Source organism: Vicia villosa, unplaced genomic scaffold (genome assembly GCF_029867415.1).
Source record: "Vicia villosa cultivar HV-30 ecotype Madison, WI unplaced genomic scaffold, Vvil1.0 ctg.000175F_1_1, whole genome shotgun sequence".
NCBI lineage: Eukaryota > Viridiplantae > Streptophyta > Magnoliopsida > Fabales > Fabaceae > Vicia > Vicia villosa.
Window position 1 is genome coordinate 579907 of NW_026705050.1, and position 18019 is coordinate 597925.

The following is an 18019-nucleotide window of genomic DNA, read 5'->3' on the forward strand; positions in this document are numbered from 1 at the left end:
AGCGGCTCATAAGTAGGTACGGGTTCGGTACAAAGATGGTGGAGGCTAGATTTAGTGAGCAAACGGGTGACACCATCAATGAGACCCAAAGTTTCTAGACACTCGGTGTTCACAAATTTTGTGGGAACAACCGAACGTTCGTAGAAGGCGACATATTTAGTTCGTTGAGCATCATTGTCATCATCTCGGAAGATAATGTTTGAAAGGTCGGGAGGTGGTCTCTCGGGACGCTCCCTACGGATTAATGAACGTGGAGGCATGGTGAGTGTGGAAATGAAAAATAGAGATGAAGTGTAGGAGAAATAGAGAATGGTATGAGAGTTGTGAAGAAGAAGAGTGGTGGTGGTGTGGTTTTATAGTGAGGTTTGAAAATGGGGTGGTTAATGGAGAATTAAAATGGATTAATGGTGGTGTTTGAAGTTTGAATAGAATAGAAAAGTGGGAAATGAATGGAGTTTAAGAGGTGAATGATGGAGGATGAATGAGGTTAATGGAGTTTAAATGGAATAAATAGGGGAAGAATGAAGAAGATTGAAAGATGAATTTTGAAATTCAAATTCAAAATTCAAGAGGGAAAGAGAGTGGTCTGCGTGGTCAAACAGACTGCTGGCCTTGGGAGACGTGCGTCTCAGGCAGCCAGTCTGCTGGGGCAGAGCATGGAGACGTGCGTCTCCTGTTCCTTTGGTTCGTGTCAGCTGGCCCCACACAGATGGAGACGTGCGTCTCCTGTTGTAGGCAGGTGGGTCACGCATGCAAGTGACCAGACAGTACTGACAGATACCATTAATATTGTCCATCAGTTCATAACAGTGTCGGATTTTAATACTATTAACAGCAGAAAATTATAGGGAAGTATATATATAGCAGTTAATAGCAGTGTAACATAACACAGTAACAGTAATCAAAAGAAATTTGCATTGAATATTAAACTAGTACTGAGTGTTAACATAAGCAGAATGTAAAAGTGCAGAAAAAATGAAAATCTAAACTAGGAAAAAAAATTGCTAAAACTAGAAATAAAATCTAATAGTCTAATATGGTAACATCTAGCCACGTCTATTGTTGTTCTGATTAGACTGAATGTGTTTGAAAACTTCGTCGAACTGAGCATTTACGGTGTCGATAAAATCGAAGAAATGCATTTGCAAAGTGTGTAGCTCGTTGCGCACATGTTGTACATCTTGTTGTAGCGCAGTGATGGCTTGCTCGTGCGTATTCAGATTAGGCATTCTTTGATTCACCGATGCGGTAGATGTAGCGGGTTGTTGTTGCTCGACCTCGACATCAGTCATATCAACAGTGTAGTCATCAACAGAATTTTCAGAACGAGTTTCAGGCTCATACTCAGATATAGGTTCATCAATAGGAAGAGGTTCGTAATCAGGAATGGGTTCATCAACAGGAAGAGGTTCATAATAGCCAGGAGGTGTTTCAGGTTCAGATTCAGATGCAGGCATTTCCTCATCAAAATGTTCATAAGCTTGAGGAGTTTCAGGTGGTGGCTCTCTCTCAGGAATCTGACCATAGTAAAGCTAGTTGGTAGGGTTGTGCACACTCGTCCTAGGATTCGGTAAGGTGAACTGATACCAAACTTTGTTGTCAATGAGCAATTCAAAACGATCAGGTCCAAGGTTACCGATGATACCTCGATTAAAGCAGAAATTGATGTCCCTAGAGGTGTGGGTACCAAAAGGTGTCAATCTAAGCAAAGGCACTCTCATTCCTATGGCATTAGCAATCATAGTGACGAATCCGCCGATCCTAATGGGTGAAACTTCGTCTTGCGTGATGCGTTCGAAGTTTGTTAGCATGAATGCGATGGCATTGACCGGGCGATTCTGAGATGTACAAAACATGATGAACAGCTCTTCTCTAGTAACTTCAGTGACATTATCAGGCTTGCCAAAAATATAGTGAGCGAGGATCTTGTGAAAGTAGCGGAAAGCAGGATTGTGGATGTTCTCAGATTGAAATTCATTCTCTTCAGGGTTGTCGTTTCCAGTGATCTTGTCCCAGTATTTTTCCAACTCCCAGTATGGAAGATTTTCTTCAGCTACTTGGGCGTATGCATCAGGTCCATGAGGTAGTTCTAACATTTCAGCAAAGTCTCGGATGCAGAAATTAAACTCCATACCAAAGAGTCTAAAGAGAATAACTCCTTTTTCAGCCCTTGTCCACAGTTTGGAAGATAGGTCAGGGAGCTCAAGAATTCCAGGGTGAGCTTCCGATAAGTGCTAAACTTGCGGAACAAGTGAGAACCAGTCCAACCGATTTGGTTAAGCAGGTGTAGGATGCTTTCTTCGATACCAAGCTTCACCATAGTTGGTTGGTGAGGATAGCAAGTCAATTCCATGTGTCTTTCAGCCAGCTTGTTAAATCTTGCTTCTTGTCCTCTACCACGGAACACAACTTCCATATTGTCAACTTCTTGCATCGTAGTTAGTAGTTAAATGAAAAACCTAGAAGTTGAAAATATTGAGATTAAGTTAGAACTAGGCTAGTGTTAATTTTAAAAATAAAATTAAATAAAACAAGTTATAATAATAATTATAATTATAAAAAGGAAGTATTTTCTCGAATGAAGAAAGCGGCTATAATTATAATAATTATTATAAGATGTATGAAAAATAATAAGAAAATTAAAATCTAGAATGATTAAAAATAGAATAGTTAAATGAAGATTAAAAATTAAAATTTTAAAATTAAAATAAAATAAAAATAAAAAGAATAAATAAATGTGGGTTGTCTCCCACCAAGCGCTTTGTTTAATGTCGTAAGCTCGACGATTTTAAAATAGAAAACTATTTTTTCGAAAGAGCGGGCAGTTCGTCAAGTTTAAAAATTTCGATGTTTTCATCGTATTCGAGATGATGGTAATACTTAAGACGTTGCCCATTTACGACAAAAGGTTTGACGGTTTCTCCTTTGATTTCTATCGCTCCACTCGGAAATATGTTAGTTATTTCGAAAGGACCAGACCATCTAGATCGTAGCTTGCCAGGAAATAATTTTAGTCTAGAATTAAATAAAAGCACTTTATCGCCTATGCTAAAATTTTTCCTAGATATACGCTTGTCGTGCCATTTTTTCGTTCGCTCTTTATAGATTTTGGCGTTTTCGTAAGCGTCTTGTCTAAGTTCTTCTAATTCGTTTATGTCTAGAAGTCGTTTCTCGCCAGCGGCAGTGTAGTTTAGGTTTAAGTTCTTAATAGCCCAGTAGGCTTTATGTTCTAACTCTACCGGTAGGTGGCATGATTTTCCATAAACGAGTTTGAATGGGGTAGTTCCTATTGGAGTTTTGAAAGCTGTCCTATAAGCCCATAAAGCTTCGTTTAGCTTGGTTGACCAATCTTTCCTTGATATAGCAACAGTTTTCTCCAATATTTGTTTTATTTCGCGGTTAGATACTTCTACTTGACCGCTTGTTTGTGGATGGTATGGTGTGGCTATTCGATGATTTACTCCATATTTTCGAAGGAGTTTCTCAAGTATTCTTGAAATGAAATGGGAACCACCATCACTAATTACCAATCTTGGTACACCGAACCTAGGAAAGATGACGTTTTTAAAGAGTTTAGTAATGACTCGTGTATCGTTTGTAGGAGAGGCGATAGCTTCTATCCATTTTGAAACATAGTCGACGGCTACGAGTATATATTGATTTCCAAACGACGATGGAAATGGACCCATAAAGTCTATCCCCCAGACGTCAAATATTTCTACTTCCAGAATGCCTTTTTGAGGCATTTCATCACGTCTCGAAATATTTCCGGTTCGTTGGCATCTATCACAGTTTATTACAGCAAAGTAAACGTCTTTCCACAGGTTAGGCCAGAAAAGTCCAGATTGAAGGATTTTGGCGCAGGTTCTAGATGTGCTATGGTGTCCTCCACACGGTGCAGAATGGCAGTGTGTGATTATGCTTCCTATTTCTTCTTCGGGTACACAACGTCTAAAGATTCCATCGGGGCCTCTTTTGAACAAGAGTGGGTCGTCCCAATAGTAATGTTTTAGGTCATGGAAGAATTTCTTCTTCTGTTGATAACTTAAATCGGGAGGCAGCACACCAGCAGCTAGGTAGTTTACGAAATCTGCATACCAAGGTGTGTTAGATCGGGCTACAGCTATTTCAGCTAATATGTTGGTTTCGGAGTTTGGATGGTATGGTTCAAATTCGTTTGCTTCAAATTGAGCGATGAGTCTCTCATAAGGGAAATCGTCGTCAATTGGTACTTCTTCGGGTTTTAGATTTTCCAATCGAGAGAGATGATCTGCTACGACGTTTTCAGTGCCCTTTTTATCTTTAATTTCCAGGTCGAACTCTTGTAGTAACAAGATCCATCTCAAAAGTCTTGGTTTGGCGTCCTTTTTTGTTAGGAGGTACCTAATGGCGGCGTGATCAGTGTATATGATTATTTTGGCTCCTACCAGGTAAGAACGGAACTTGTCTAATGCGAATACGACAGCTAATAATTCTTTTTCTACCGTGGCATAATTCATTTGAGCTTCGTCTAAGGTTTTACTTGCATAGTATATGACATGTAGTTTCTTATCCTTTCTTTGTCCTAGAACAGCTCCTACAGCATAATCACTTGCGTCACACATTATTTCGAAAGGCTCATTCCAGTCGGGAGGTTGCATAATTGGCGCAGAGATTAATGCTCGTTTAAGTGTTTGAAATGCTTCAGTGCATTTATCGGTGAAAATAAATTCGGCGTCTTTCATGAGTAATTCAGTTAAGGGTTTGGTTATTTTAGAGAAATCCTTAATGAAACGTCGGTAAAAACCAGCGTGTCCTAGAAAACTTCTTATTTCTCTAACGGTTTTGGGAGGCTGAAGGTTTTCGATAATTTCAATTTTTGCTTTATCAACTTCGATTCCTCTATCGGATACGATGTGTCCAAGTACAATTCCTTGTCGAACCATGAAATGGCATTTTTCCCAATTAAGGACTAGGTTTACGCTTACGCATCGTTTAAGTACCAGCTCAAGGTTCGCTAAACATGTTTCAAAACTTCCTCCACAGACAGAGAAGTCGTCCATAAAGACCTCCATTATTCCATCTAGGAAGTCGGCAAATATTGCCATCATGCATCTTTGGAAGGTCGCGGGTGCATTGCAGAGTCCAAAAGGCATTCGTCTATAGGCGAATGTACCATAAGGACAGGTAAATGTGGTCTTCTCTTGGTCGTCAGGGTGGATAGGAATTTGGAAAAATCCGGAGTATCCATCCAGATAGCAAAAATGTGAGTGTTTAGCTAGGCGTTCAAGCATTTGATCTATGAAAGGTAAAGGGAAATGGTCTTTTCGGGTAGCTTTGTTTACCTTCCTATAGTCAACGCACATTCTCCATCCAGTTTGGGTACGTTGTGCTACAGATTCTCCTTTTGCATTAGTGATTACAGTGACTCCTCCTTTCTTTGGTACGACGTGAGCAGGACTAACCCATTTACTATCGGATATAGGATATATTATTCCGGCTTCTAGCAGTTTTTGGATTTCCTTTTTAACCACATCGCTCATAATAGGATTTATTCGCCTTTGATGTTCCCTAGAGGTTTTACTATCGTCTTCGAGCATAATGCGGTGCATACACAGAGAAGGGCTTATACCTTTCAGATCTGATATGTTGTATCCTAAAGCGGTAGGGTATTTTCTTAGGACATTAAGTAATTTTTCAGTCTCGCTTCGTCCTAAGTTGGCGTTCACTATAACTGGTCGGTTTAGTTCTTCGTCTAGAAACTCATATCTAAGATTGGTAGGAAGTGTCTTCAGCTCTATAGCAGGTTTCTTAGGTCCAGGTATAGGATTAGGAGTTAAAGCTAAGCATTCACTCAGGTGGTTATCTTGATATTCCTCACGCCAGTTGTCATCTTCAAAAATTGGCGGCATAGGAATTCTTAGGATGTCGGTTTCCGTATTTGGTTCGGATTTTATTTCATGAACACACTCGTCGATTATGTCAGCAGAACAGCATGTGTCAATTATAGAGGGTGCTTTTAGGAATTGGGAAAGTATAAATTCTATTTTCTCTTCTCCTACTTCAAAAGTAAGCTTTCCTCGTTTTACGTCTATAATTGCACCAGCGGTTGCTAAGAATGGTCTTCCTAATATGATTGGGATGTTAGAATCTTCTTGGATATCCATAATGATGAAATCAGTCGGGATGTAGAATTGACCTACAGGAACAGGGATATTCTCTAACATTCCTACAGGGTACTTTACTGAACGGTCTGCTAGTTGAAGAGACATTCTCGTTGCTTTAAGCTCACCTAGATTTAGTTTCTTACAGGTTGAGAGAGGCATCAAACTAACACTAGCTCCTAAATCGCACAAGGCTTTCTCTATAATGGTTTTACCTATTACGCAGGGTATAGAGAAACTACCAGGGTCTTTCAGTTTTGGAGGCATATTGTTTTGGATGATAGCGCTACATTCAGCGGTAAGCGTTATAGTTTCGTTATCCTCGAGTTTCTTTTTGTTTGATAAGATTTCTTTTAAGAACTTAGCGTACGAAGGCATTTCAGTTATGGCTTCTGTGAATGGTATGGTTATGTTTAATTGCTTCAGAAGTTCTACAAATCTTTTAAATTGCGCTTCGGTTTTTGATTTAGCTAATCTCTGAGGGTAAGGAATTGGTGGCTTATAAGGTGGTGGTGGAACATAAGGTTTCTCCTTTTCGGGTTCCACTTCGTTATTGTTCTCATCAGTCTTAGTAGTTTGTTCGTCAGTTGTTTTCTTTTGGGTTTCCTTTGGCTCTTGTTGTGACATGGGTACGTTTTGGGTTCTAGGATCTATAGGTCCATCGTAATTCGTTCCACTTCGTAGTGTTATCGCGTTCGCATGTCCTTTAGGATTAGGTTGTGGTTGAGCAGGAAACGTGCCAGCAGGGGCAGCAGTAGGTGCTTGTTGTTGAGCCACTTGTGAGATTTGAGTTTCTAACATTTTGTTATGCGTAGCCAAAGCATCTACTTTGTTCGATAGTTGTTTTAGTTGCTCGCTATTGTGGATGTTTTGATTCAGGAAGTCTTTATTGGTTTGTTGTTGGGAAGCTATGAAGTTCTCCATCATGATTTCTAGGTTCGACTTCCTAGGGGTGTTTTGAGCAGCTACAGGCGCTTTTTGATAGCCAGGTGGTACAGCAGGTGCTTGTCCAGGCGCGTACAACGCATTGTTGTTCTTATAAGAAAAGTTCGGGTGGTTTTTCCATCCAGGGTTGTACGTGTTAGAATAAGGGTTTCCTTGAGCGTAATTTACTTGATCAGACGGGACTCCAGTCAAGAGTTGGCATTCAGCAACTACATGCCCAGTCAATCCACAAATCTCGCAGTTAGGTGCTACAGCGGCAGCGGTGGCTGAAGGAGTGATGGTTAAATTCTCGATCTTTTGAGTTAAAGCGTCTACTTTAGCGTTAACGCGGTCTATACCACTTATTTCGTACATTCCTCCTTTGGTTTGTGCTTTCTCTAGAGCAGCTCGTTCTCCACCCCATTGGTAATGGTTTTGTGCCATGTTCTCTATGAGTTTGTATGCTTCATCATGGGGTTTGTCCATTAATGCTCCGCCAGCAGCGGCATCTATAGTCATTTTAGTGTTATATAGGAGACCACCATAGAAAGTATGGATGATCAGCCATGGTTCGAGTCCATGATGAGGGCATATTCTAAGCATGTCCTTGTAACGTTCCCAAGCTTCGAAGAGTGATTCGTTATCTTTCTGGGTAAATCCGTTGATTTGACCTCTAAGCATAGCAGTTTTGCTAGGCGGAAAATATCTCGCTAAGAATACTCTCTTCAATTCGTCCCACGTAGTTATGGAATTGGAAGGCAGGGATTGAAGCCACGCTCTCGCTCTATCTCTCAAGGAGAAAGGGAAAAGGCGTAATCGAATAGCTTCGGAGCTAACGTTGTTGGCTTTGATAGTGTCGGCGTATTGCACGAACACGGATAAATGAAGATTGGGGTCGTCTACAGGGCTTCCAGAGAATTGATTCTGTTGAACAGCTTGGACCAGTGAAGGTTTTAGTTCGAAATTGTTCGCTTCAATCGCAGGTGGTGCGATGCTTGAATGCGGTTCAGCGCGCGAAGGAGCGGCATAGTCTCTAAGAGGACGGATAGCAGCCATCTCTAACTTCGGGGTAATTTGATTGATTTGATCAGTAAAAATCAATTCCTGATTAATCGGAATTTCTGCTACTTCGGGAAGATTGCGAGCTCGACGTTTGACGTTAATGAAACGTTCGATCTCGTTAATTCGTTGTATTAAGTCTCCTCCTTCTGAACGAGTATTTGGCATACAATCGTTCAAAAAGAAAGGGAAGAATTGTCCTAGTCTCTACGGTGTAACAGTGAGTTACGATATCGACTTAAATAGTCCCCGGCAACGGCGCCAAAAACTTGATCGCGACTTTACGTGTCTATAAATCTGATAACTGCAAGTGCACAGTCGTGTCGTGTAGTTTTAAAAGATATCGAATCCACAGGGACTATGAATCGATCTACCGTTATCTAAGGTTACTATGTAAAGCTAGGAGTACTAAAATTTCGATTGTTCCTAAGGGAAAGTGATTGTGAGAGAATAAAGAATAATAATAAAAGACAGGTATCAGTATGTATTTCGTTTAACTACAGGAAATCCGAAGGTCCATTGGCTTTTGCATAATCAAATTAAAAATCTTTACTAATTCAATTGATTAAAAATCCTCGTCTCAAACTTTCGCTCTGTTGAGTCAGACTACTATCCTAATCCTAATGTACGCTTTCGCCATCCCATTAGATTTTAGAAGAGCTTTTTGGAAACAATTTAATTAATAAAATGCCTATTTTATGAGGTTGTTATCTATTTAAATCTCCTAATCTCAAACTTTCGCTCTGTTGACTCGGAGCAAGCTAATATCCCTAACGCACGCTTTCGCCATCCCGCTCGAGTGTAAAAACAATTTTTGGAAATAAATAAGTCCCAATTAGTTTTAATACGCTTTCGCCATCCTTAAAACTAATGTCCTATGTCTACTATCCAGTTAAAGACCTCAAACTTTCGCTCTATTGGTTTTAACCTTTGACCGTCTTAAGCCCTCAAACTTTCGCTCTATTGGTTTTAAGACTTACTAATTAAACTAGGCATATAAACCAAAAATAAGTGATAATTAATAAAACATAATTTAAGCCAATTTATTTCGGATCCCTACGGTTAACTTACTTTACATACCGACACCTTTAGTAATTTAGCCAGACATATTAATATGGTTAAACATGCATAAATAAATTTGGTTCATATTAATAGGCATATTAATTGGCATATAATATATCATGCAATAATAATATAAATAAAGGCGGTAAATTATAAACCTGAATTAAAATAAATCTGAATTAAATTGAATCTTGAAGTACTCGAACTTCCACCACAGCTTGGCTGGATCGTTCTTCGGAATTTAATGGCAGAAAATAAAAACAAGGAATTAAAACGATAAATCTAACGTAAGGCTAGATCTACGAAAAGTTCACAACAATTTCCAGTGTAGAAATCGTTGTGAGAAAATAAACGGTTGAATGAAAACAGAATAATGAAAAGCGGTTCGCGGTACAATTTCGGCAGCACTTCGTTGGCAGGAAATCAGACAGATTGAAGTGAGATAGCAGGTCCTATTTATAGGAGGGGATTTGCAGTTGGAATCCGTGAATTGAGGGACCTTTTTCTGACTGGGACTTGGAGACGTGCGTCTCCGATTCTTCAGGGAGGCAGCTGACTGACTTGAGACGTGCGTCTCAAGTGGAGATTCTTTAGGGAGGTGGAGACGTGCGTCTCCCCTTTGCTGAGGTGGCAGAGACGTGCGTCTCTGCTTACTAGCGTGGCCTGGGTTGCTTTCCTTCGCGGGCTGGATTGCTCTTTTGGGCCTTTTGGGTCCTAACTGCACTCCCTTTTTACTTCAGCACCCAATTTACGTCTTTTAAGCATAAATATTGGTCATTTAGGCTCGATTTTCTTTCCTTTTCGCAAATAGACGTAATTGAAGTGTAAAACCTGAAACAAAACAAATACATGCGTAATATCACAATAAATTAATATAATAAACGGAAAATGCTATAAATATCTATGGATTTTAGGCTAAATATACGATATAAAATCGTGTTATCAATATTTTAACTGCGTGGTTAGTAATTTAGGGAGTCAAAACCATGAATTGAATTTAGAATCACTATCCTTACAAGATAAATATAATTGAATTGAATCACCTGATTGTGACACACACTCACCTTTAGGGTAACTCCTCTTATGCTGCCTTCGATAAAAATAGTCAAGTCCCTCGAATATGAGGACGCCTTAGCAAATGTTGCCTTCAGTTCATTATCATCATAAAAATATCATAAGTCCCATCGTTGTTGCCTAAAAAAAATGATCTCTTCCCTCGATGTTGCCTCAATAAATGATGATCGTCCTTTCGAATGCTAAGGTATCCTCACTTGTTGCCTAAAATGACTATTATATCCTTCCCTAAAGACTACCTGCCCTCTTTATGGTAGGGACAGTCTTATGGCGAACGATAACCCTCGATGACCCTTTTTTTCAAATCCAATGAAAGGACTACCTGCCCTTTTTATGGTTTGGATAGCCCTTTCAAACAAAAGTCTTAAAGAACAGAAAAAATTAAACTTAGGGTAGGTTCTCTTAAATGCTTGCTCTATTCAAATTCAAAAACTTTTCCCACTCTTTTTCAAATAAAAAAGGCTACGCTTATTTTACAAGCTAAAGTCCTTATTCAAATTCTTTTCCTATTCACACACTACACTTCAAACATTTTGAAAACAAAAAGTGAGCTAAGCAATTAAGAGCCCATGGATAACCATGGATACAAATGGTGCTTACAAATTCCCTTTGTATAACTTACCTCCCGAACTCAAAGTCTTTTAAAAGGTATTTTTCTGTTCTTTTAGCCTTTCCAATTGGATAAAATAAAAGTCGGTGACAACTCTTGTTATCCGCAACATTTCAAAAAGTCAGTTCTCCCACCGTATTACATTGGGGCATTGAATTCGTTGTACCATTTCCATCCTCCTTTTCAAATGAATACATTTTCGTTGGGGTGGACAATGTATCAAAGTGGGTGGAAGTTATTACTTCACCGAAAACTGACGAAAAAATCGTGATTAAATTTTTTAAAACGAACATATTTTCGAGGTTTGGTACACCAAGGGTGTTTATCAGTGATGGTGGTTCGCATTTTTGCAATGCACCACTTGAAAAAGTGTTGGAGCTATATGTAGTCAAGCATAAGGTTGCTACTCCATACCATCTGCAGACAAATGGTCAAGCCGAGGTGTCGAATCGAGAGGTAAAAAGAATTTTAGAGAAAACAGTTTCCAGCTCGAGGAAAGATTGGTCCCTTAAGCTTGATGAGGCTTTGTGGGCCTGTAGCAATCTGCCCTAAAAATTTAGCTTTTAGAGAGTCGCCACCTATTCTGAAGGGCGAATAGGAAACCCTATGCAGTATAGAGATCAGGGTAAGATACTATATTCAGGTCGAGGGAAGGTGTTAGGCACCCTCAACCCTTTCCTATTGGCTTTGAATCTAAGGTAAAGGTTTATAGCAAAATTACAGAGGTTAATAGCTAAGGAAATGAGAAGGGGAAAAATTGAGATTTTTGGAAAGGGGGACTCGCCTTGTTGCCAAGTGCCTACGTACCTCCTTATGGAGGATCAGAGTCTACGTAGTTCGGGAAGGGTTGTACGCCCTTAGGATTAGAATTTGATTTGGGTATGGTTTGAAGTTGTTTTGTGCTTTGAAAGGCATTTTGAGTTGCCTGATTGAAAAGGATGAAAATCCGTAGTTTGGTACTAGTAGTTTGAAAAGGTTTGGAAAGTATTTTAGGATTTTGGGCGTACAACCCTGATTTTAATTTGTACTATTAACCGCAATAATCGATTGATTCAATTACCATAGTTAACAGATTAATAGTTGTATCATCACCAATTCTAATCGATTGATTCGATTATCACTAATAATGAATTATAGTATTTTTTTAATAATTTTTATGAATTAATTTGTATCGTTACCCCTTGTAATCGATTGATTCGATTAAAAAGAACAACGAATTGGAATGAGAGAAATATGCTAATCATCGTAACCAGTAGAGTGGTTAAAACCTTTTAGCAAAATAAGTTTTATTATTATTTGTATTTAATTAATTGATAATTAAATGGAATAATTATTGATATTTTTAGTATTTAATATATTTTTTATTAGACATAGCATACTTTTTATTTTTTAGATATTAATTAAATTAAAAGTGAATGAAATGAAAATGAATTGTATATATAAGCATGGCTATGTGGTATATGGAGTCTAAGGTTTAAGGTCTAACTTGACATGGATTTTAACTAATATTTAATCCTAATTCATAAATAAATGGAAAAGATGGGAATAGTGACGTTACACTAACAGTAGCAAATGGGACACCCTTTTTAACCTTGTTTTGACTATTTCTTTTTTAAAAGCAAAATTCAATGTTATATGAATGAACAACCGAGACACTGTTATCACTTATCAGCATCAAAATGCAAGTGTACTCTCTCATCTCTCTCTTTCCATGGTTGTATTCTCTTCTACTCAAACATTATTCTTTTCTCAAATCAATAAATTACAAAATTAATACAGTCTCAAATCAAATCCCATAATCAAACATCAACAGAGAGAAGAAAAAAAAGAAACAATAGCGAGATATTGTTACCGGATCGGAAAGCTCGCGGCGGGGCTCGTAGGTGATGAAAGTCGGATCGGAAGTTGTTGAGGAGCAGGTGCGGTAGCGGCGGAGGACCGATTGACTCGCAGACCGGTAGTGTTGCGCCGAGGCGGGGCGCGACTGTCGGTGCCGGTGTTTGTGTGTTCGCGATTTCAGATCTGCTTCTTTGTGTTTCTGTTTCAATTTCGGCACTGTGATTTTGTTTCAATTATTATTTAGGTATAACAACAAAGGTCATGTTGTTGCAAAGGTTCTTGTTGTGATGCCTTTTGTTCTCTGTTCCTGAAAAAAACAAAAATCTAAGAAAAACAATAAAGTTAGTAGTGCTGATGTTATCTTGAATTTTCCTTTCTGAATATTCAGATTGAACTGCAGAAAATTTTGTTTGGGAGTGTTGATTATGGTTGTGTTGCAAGTATGAGCGTTAATGGCTTATGTTAGGATGGTGATTTGGAAAGTCAGTGATGATGATGTTTGTGTACAATTGTTTACAGGTTATTGGAATTGATAGTGAGATTAAAAGATGTATAATATATGGGTTAGAAATCGGAAAATATGGACGTGAGAAAAATAAGGGGTGGTGGCTTTTTGATTGTGTGTATGTACAAGAATTTGTAGGCTAGGAATTGTTAGTTTGTAGAAAGTTTAGGTTTGTTGTGTATGTAGTGTATGGTTTAGGTATATGAAAAGAGGTAATCGTTAGTCGATGAAAAATATGTGCCGCCCCTCCCTAATGTGTACAAAAATGTTCTATTTATATTAGTCAAATTAGGGTTTTCTACCCCCAATGGGCCTATTGCCCAATTAATCATTATAATGATTCTTTTAATAATATATTAGCCCCAATTAACTTAATAAAATAATAAAAAAGTTAATAATAATCCTACTAATACTAATAATGACAATCCAAATGATAATTAATAATAATATTTGTCGTACGCTCGCGAAAAATGAACAGAGTCGCCACCAATATATTTATCCCATAAGGGAAAGGAATATCAGAAAACCTAACAAAGGGTAAGAACAAGGTCTTGCGACCAGAGAATCTAGGTACGGGAGTCGGTTACGCGAGGGGAAGGTATTAGCACCCCTCACGCCCATCGTACTCGATGGTATCCACCTATGTTTGTTTCTATCTAAAGGGTGTACACTATGTCTATGTCTAAATGCGAAATGAATGCAAAATGTAGGGAAAAGAAAGAATTGTACTCGCACGGGCCCTACCCCGCTGCCTACGTATCCTTTTCAGGAATCAGAGATACCGTAGCTCGGCTCACGATTTTCTGTTTGTTTTTGTGTTTTTTAATTGGGCGGAGTCAACGTTCGCGTTCTTGCATAAGGGGACAGACCTACGATGCGTACGAACGGAAATGACATTGCCCTTAGGTGCCAACGAGGCAAAAGAAAAAGAAATGATTGGTTTGTGTCTTTTAGGATAGATGAGTGGTGAACAGTTCCCAATACCGGGCCACTCACCACTTTCTCCACTTTGCTTTAGTTTGAACCATTGTTAGGTGTTTTAAAGTGTTTTTGGTTGTGTATTTTTTTAAGGGAATTTACTTCACGATTCGAATCACATAAAATGTATAATGATCGAGAAGCAGATTAGGGAATGAATCCCACTCACTTCCATCCCATTATGTAATGTTTGAGAAACAGATTAGAGAATGAATCTCGCTCATTTCTCTCCCATTAACTAATGTTTGAGAAACAGATTAGGGAATGAATCCCACTCGTTTCTCTCCCATTAAGTAGTGACCGAGAAACAGATTAGGGAATGAATCCCACTCGTTTCTATGCCACTAAGCGATTGAGAAATAGATTAGGGAATGAATCCCACTCATTTCTCTATCACTTTCTTAATGTGATTCGCATCTTCCGTTTATTAGGTATTTTAAAGAGTTGAAAAAGAAAAAGAATGCAATAGGGAACTAATCCTAAATTCTAATCTAAGTTGTCTATACAAGTCTAAATCCTAATGTTAACATGGGATAAATTCTAAAAGAAGCATACAAGCGGTATAACAATATAATAGGCCAAAAGTATGGCCAAAAGCTAAGCAACGAAGTCACACAAAAATCATACAAAAATAACATGAAACTAGCACAAAACAATTCAAGTACTAATGCAAAATCACACTAAAATATTACTATTTTTATGGCATTTTTATGAAGGAGAATTAAATGTCAAAATTAACCTAAAAACCTACTATTTTTTATGAGTCTTTTTTAACGGTAGAATTCGATTAAAATCAAAATTAAATCCTAAAATCTAATCAAGAAACTAGTACCTTTTTTTTTTATTGATTTTATTACCATGAAATGAAGTAAAGCCTAAAATTTAATAGAAACTAAAGGGCTCAGGGGGGTGTTAAGTCAGAAATAGTGGGGGAGAGCAATTCTGAGCGCAGGGCCCAAACAGGGGGGGCCCAGAAGAATTATTGTTTTCAGAATTTTTAGTGAGATGCCAAAAATGGCGATGGGCCAAACAGGGGGGTGAGATCAGCAAAACGGCCCAAGATATGTTTATTGATCCATGATTACAGCATTTGGATCAACAACTCAGTTAATCAGAATCTAAGCCTTATGTTAATATCCACTTACACCAATTAACTCAAATTAATTCAATTAATTACATTATTATATTCCTAATTCCTAATTAATCAAATTGAATCACAAAATAACGTGAAAGGGGTTAGGGTTATTGATACCAACCTTCTTCCTCTCTTCCCTCACTTGCAACGAGAAACAACGGCGGCCATAGACAAACTTCTCCGATCAAACTTCGTCGTGAAAACACAGTGCGGCCAACACGAGCGCGACATCCCTCTCGATGTTCAATTCTCCATCCCTTTCCTCTCGGATTCGATTCGGATTCCACTTCTCTCCGTCTCGATCAGTTCTTCGTCGATCTATGACTCAATCTCAGCTCGGTTCTCTTCTTAAGTTCAGTGCCCTGCGAATCTTCCCCTTCTTCTTTTGTTTTTTGAGTCTTGCTTCGTATTGCTTTGTTGTTGTTGTTCGTAGTGAAGGTTGAAGATGCGTTGCGATTTCAGTGAGGGCGAAGATGATGAATTGATGGTGATTTTCTGCTGGCGATTCAAGAACCGGTATCAATTCAACTGTGTTGGAATCCTCAGATGAAGATATCGAAATCCAGCTCTTTGAAGAATCTGTTAGAGGTGAGCGTCAATCTGTTACGACTTTTATTTTCTGAAGTTCCGTTGCGCGAATCCTATCTCTTCTCTTCTGATTTTCTGTTTCTTTTGTTGAGGATTGGATTGAGGTGGAAGAGTGATGAAGAGAGGGAGAATTGGTGGTGACTGGTGTGAAGAGGGAGATGAAGGTGGAATAGAAATGGATGTCGATAGTGATTTGTATGGTGTGAATGAGGCGTGTGATGGTGAAGAAGTGAAGAATGAGAGTGAAGTGAAGCTTGCAGAGAGTGAGAGTGATGGATGATGAAGAATGATGAAGTGAATTGTGGAAAAAATGGTGGAGAGCCTGCAAGTGATGAAGGTGTTGACTTATATAGACTCAAAGGTAGAGACTTCAGGTTTATTCCTTCTGATCCTTTTCTCTGCTGAATTCTGTTGGTGTTAGTTAGGGATTCTGTTATGAATGTTTTTTCTGTTATGGAATTGGTTAAAGGTTAGTTATAGGTTAGAAGTAGTTATGAATTGGTTATTTCTGTTTTATGGAATTCTGTTAGGAGAAGTTAGAGGTGGTTATAGGAATGTCACAAAGTTAGTTAGGGTGAAAATTCTGTTAGTTGGTGAGCTGGCAGTAGGTTTCTTTGATTGAATTATGAGTAGCTGGAAGTTAAACTGAATTTGCGGTATGTGTTATTTTGGTGATGGCTATAAGGCAATGTGTATGTATGTATGATGTTATTGTTATGGTCTGATTGTATTTTCTCTAGTTTTTGTAGGTTCAGTTTTCATGAGGTTGAATGCTGAACTAGTTTTATGCTGACTTGTATGGTTGGGACTGTTTTCTTTTTGTATACTGAATTGGTGCAGGGATGGTAGAATTGGAGCAGGTTTGGAGAATATATTTTTGAGTTTGTAATGGATGTTTGTATGGTTTGAATTGATTTCTGTTTTGTGTTTGTCATTATGCAGGCTTTGTTGGAATGGAGACATGGCTTGGTAATGCAGTACACATGGCGACAAAATGATCATGAAGGAAAGATGATGAAGATGGAATTGGGATAATGGCAGCTTGAAGATCAGGACAATAGACTTTAGGAAGTTCTAATTGACTTTGTGTAGATTTTGTGAATAGCTTGAGATGATTCTTTTCAAGTGATGTTTGTATTTGAATGCCTTTTGTAAATGAATGGAAATGTGTGGCTTGAGGTATGTAAGTTGTATGGTGAGGGACTGATAGTGTTGGTTCTTCTCGCAGACTTGGCATACATGTGGTGAGGATAGCACTACAACATCGTGGTTTCATTAAACTTGAAGCACACTATAGATCAAAATTTGAAGTCCTGGCATGGTTGATAGAGTCTTGTGATGGAATCAGGGATGCAAGCATACCATTGATGGCAGCTTAGGATTAAAAAGAATAGGATGAAGTAATTCTTTGTATAGTTTGTTTTTTTGTGATGAGATTTGGTGATAAATGTTGTAATGGATTTCAACCTGAATTAAGTGTTGAATAGAATTTGGGAATGGACTTTGGGAAGATTACAGATGACCTTTGAACGAATCTTAATTGAGCAAATCCGTATTGAATGCACCTTGAGATATCTTTGTTGTACTAGTAACTCCATATGAACATGTCCACGCTCTCCACCCTGTTAACTCTTGGACTCAAAAGTAGAAGACCAAGTACTCAAAACAAACTTCCTTCCCCAAATTGCATATCTCTTTTTCTTGACTTTGAAATGGCATTAGTGGCATGATAATGTAATGAAAATTGAAGCCATGACACTTTGACGTTGCAAGAAACCTTTGTCCATCGAGTAATTAATTCAATCTCCTCCCACCTTTGCAAATTTGAGTAAAACCACCCAAGTGAAATAGTAACCAAAGATGTAGATCAACATTAGTATAGTAAAAGTCAACTTCACTTGGTTAGCTCTCACTATTAGTCAACAACCTTGCACATAATTTCCACGTGTCTTTTCCGTCAATATATCAATAACACCAACAATTGAACCACTAGGTATTCTCCTGAGACCACCAAGCTCTTAGGGAAATAAACCCTAAGTCAAGACATCCCATGTGAATAGAATTCCTCTCATCAGGTGCCTCTCAAGATCTGAACTAATCAT

General features: G+C 38.4%; 1 non-coding gene across 1 annotated transcript; it reads left to right on the forward strand.

Annotated features, from left to right (window-relative positions):
• The first annotated feature begins 7641 nt into the window (after window positions 1-7641).
• LOC131624970 (small nucleolar RNA R71) lies at window positions 7642-7748 on the forward strand. The gene has a single exon (XR_009290694.1). It is a non-coding gene; the product is annotated as a small nucleolar RNA R71 (small nucleolar RNA).
• Window positions 7749-18019: the final 10271 nt, after the last annotated feature.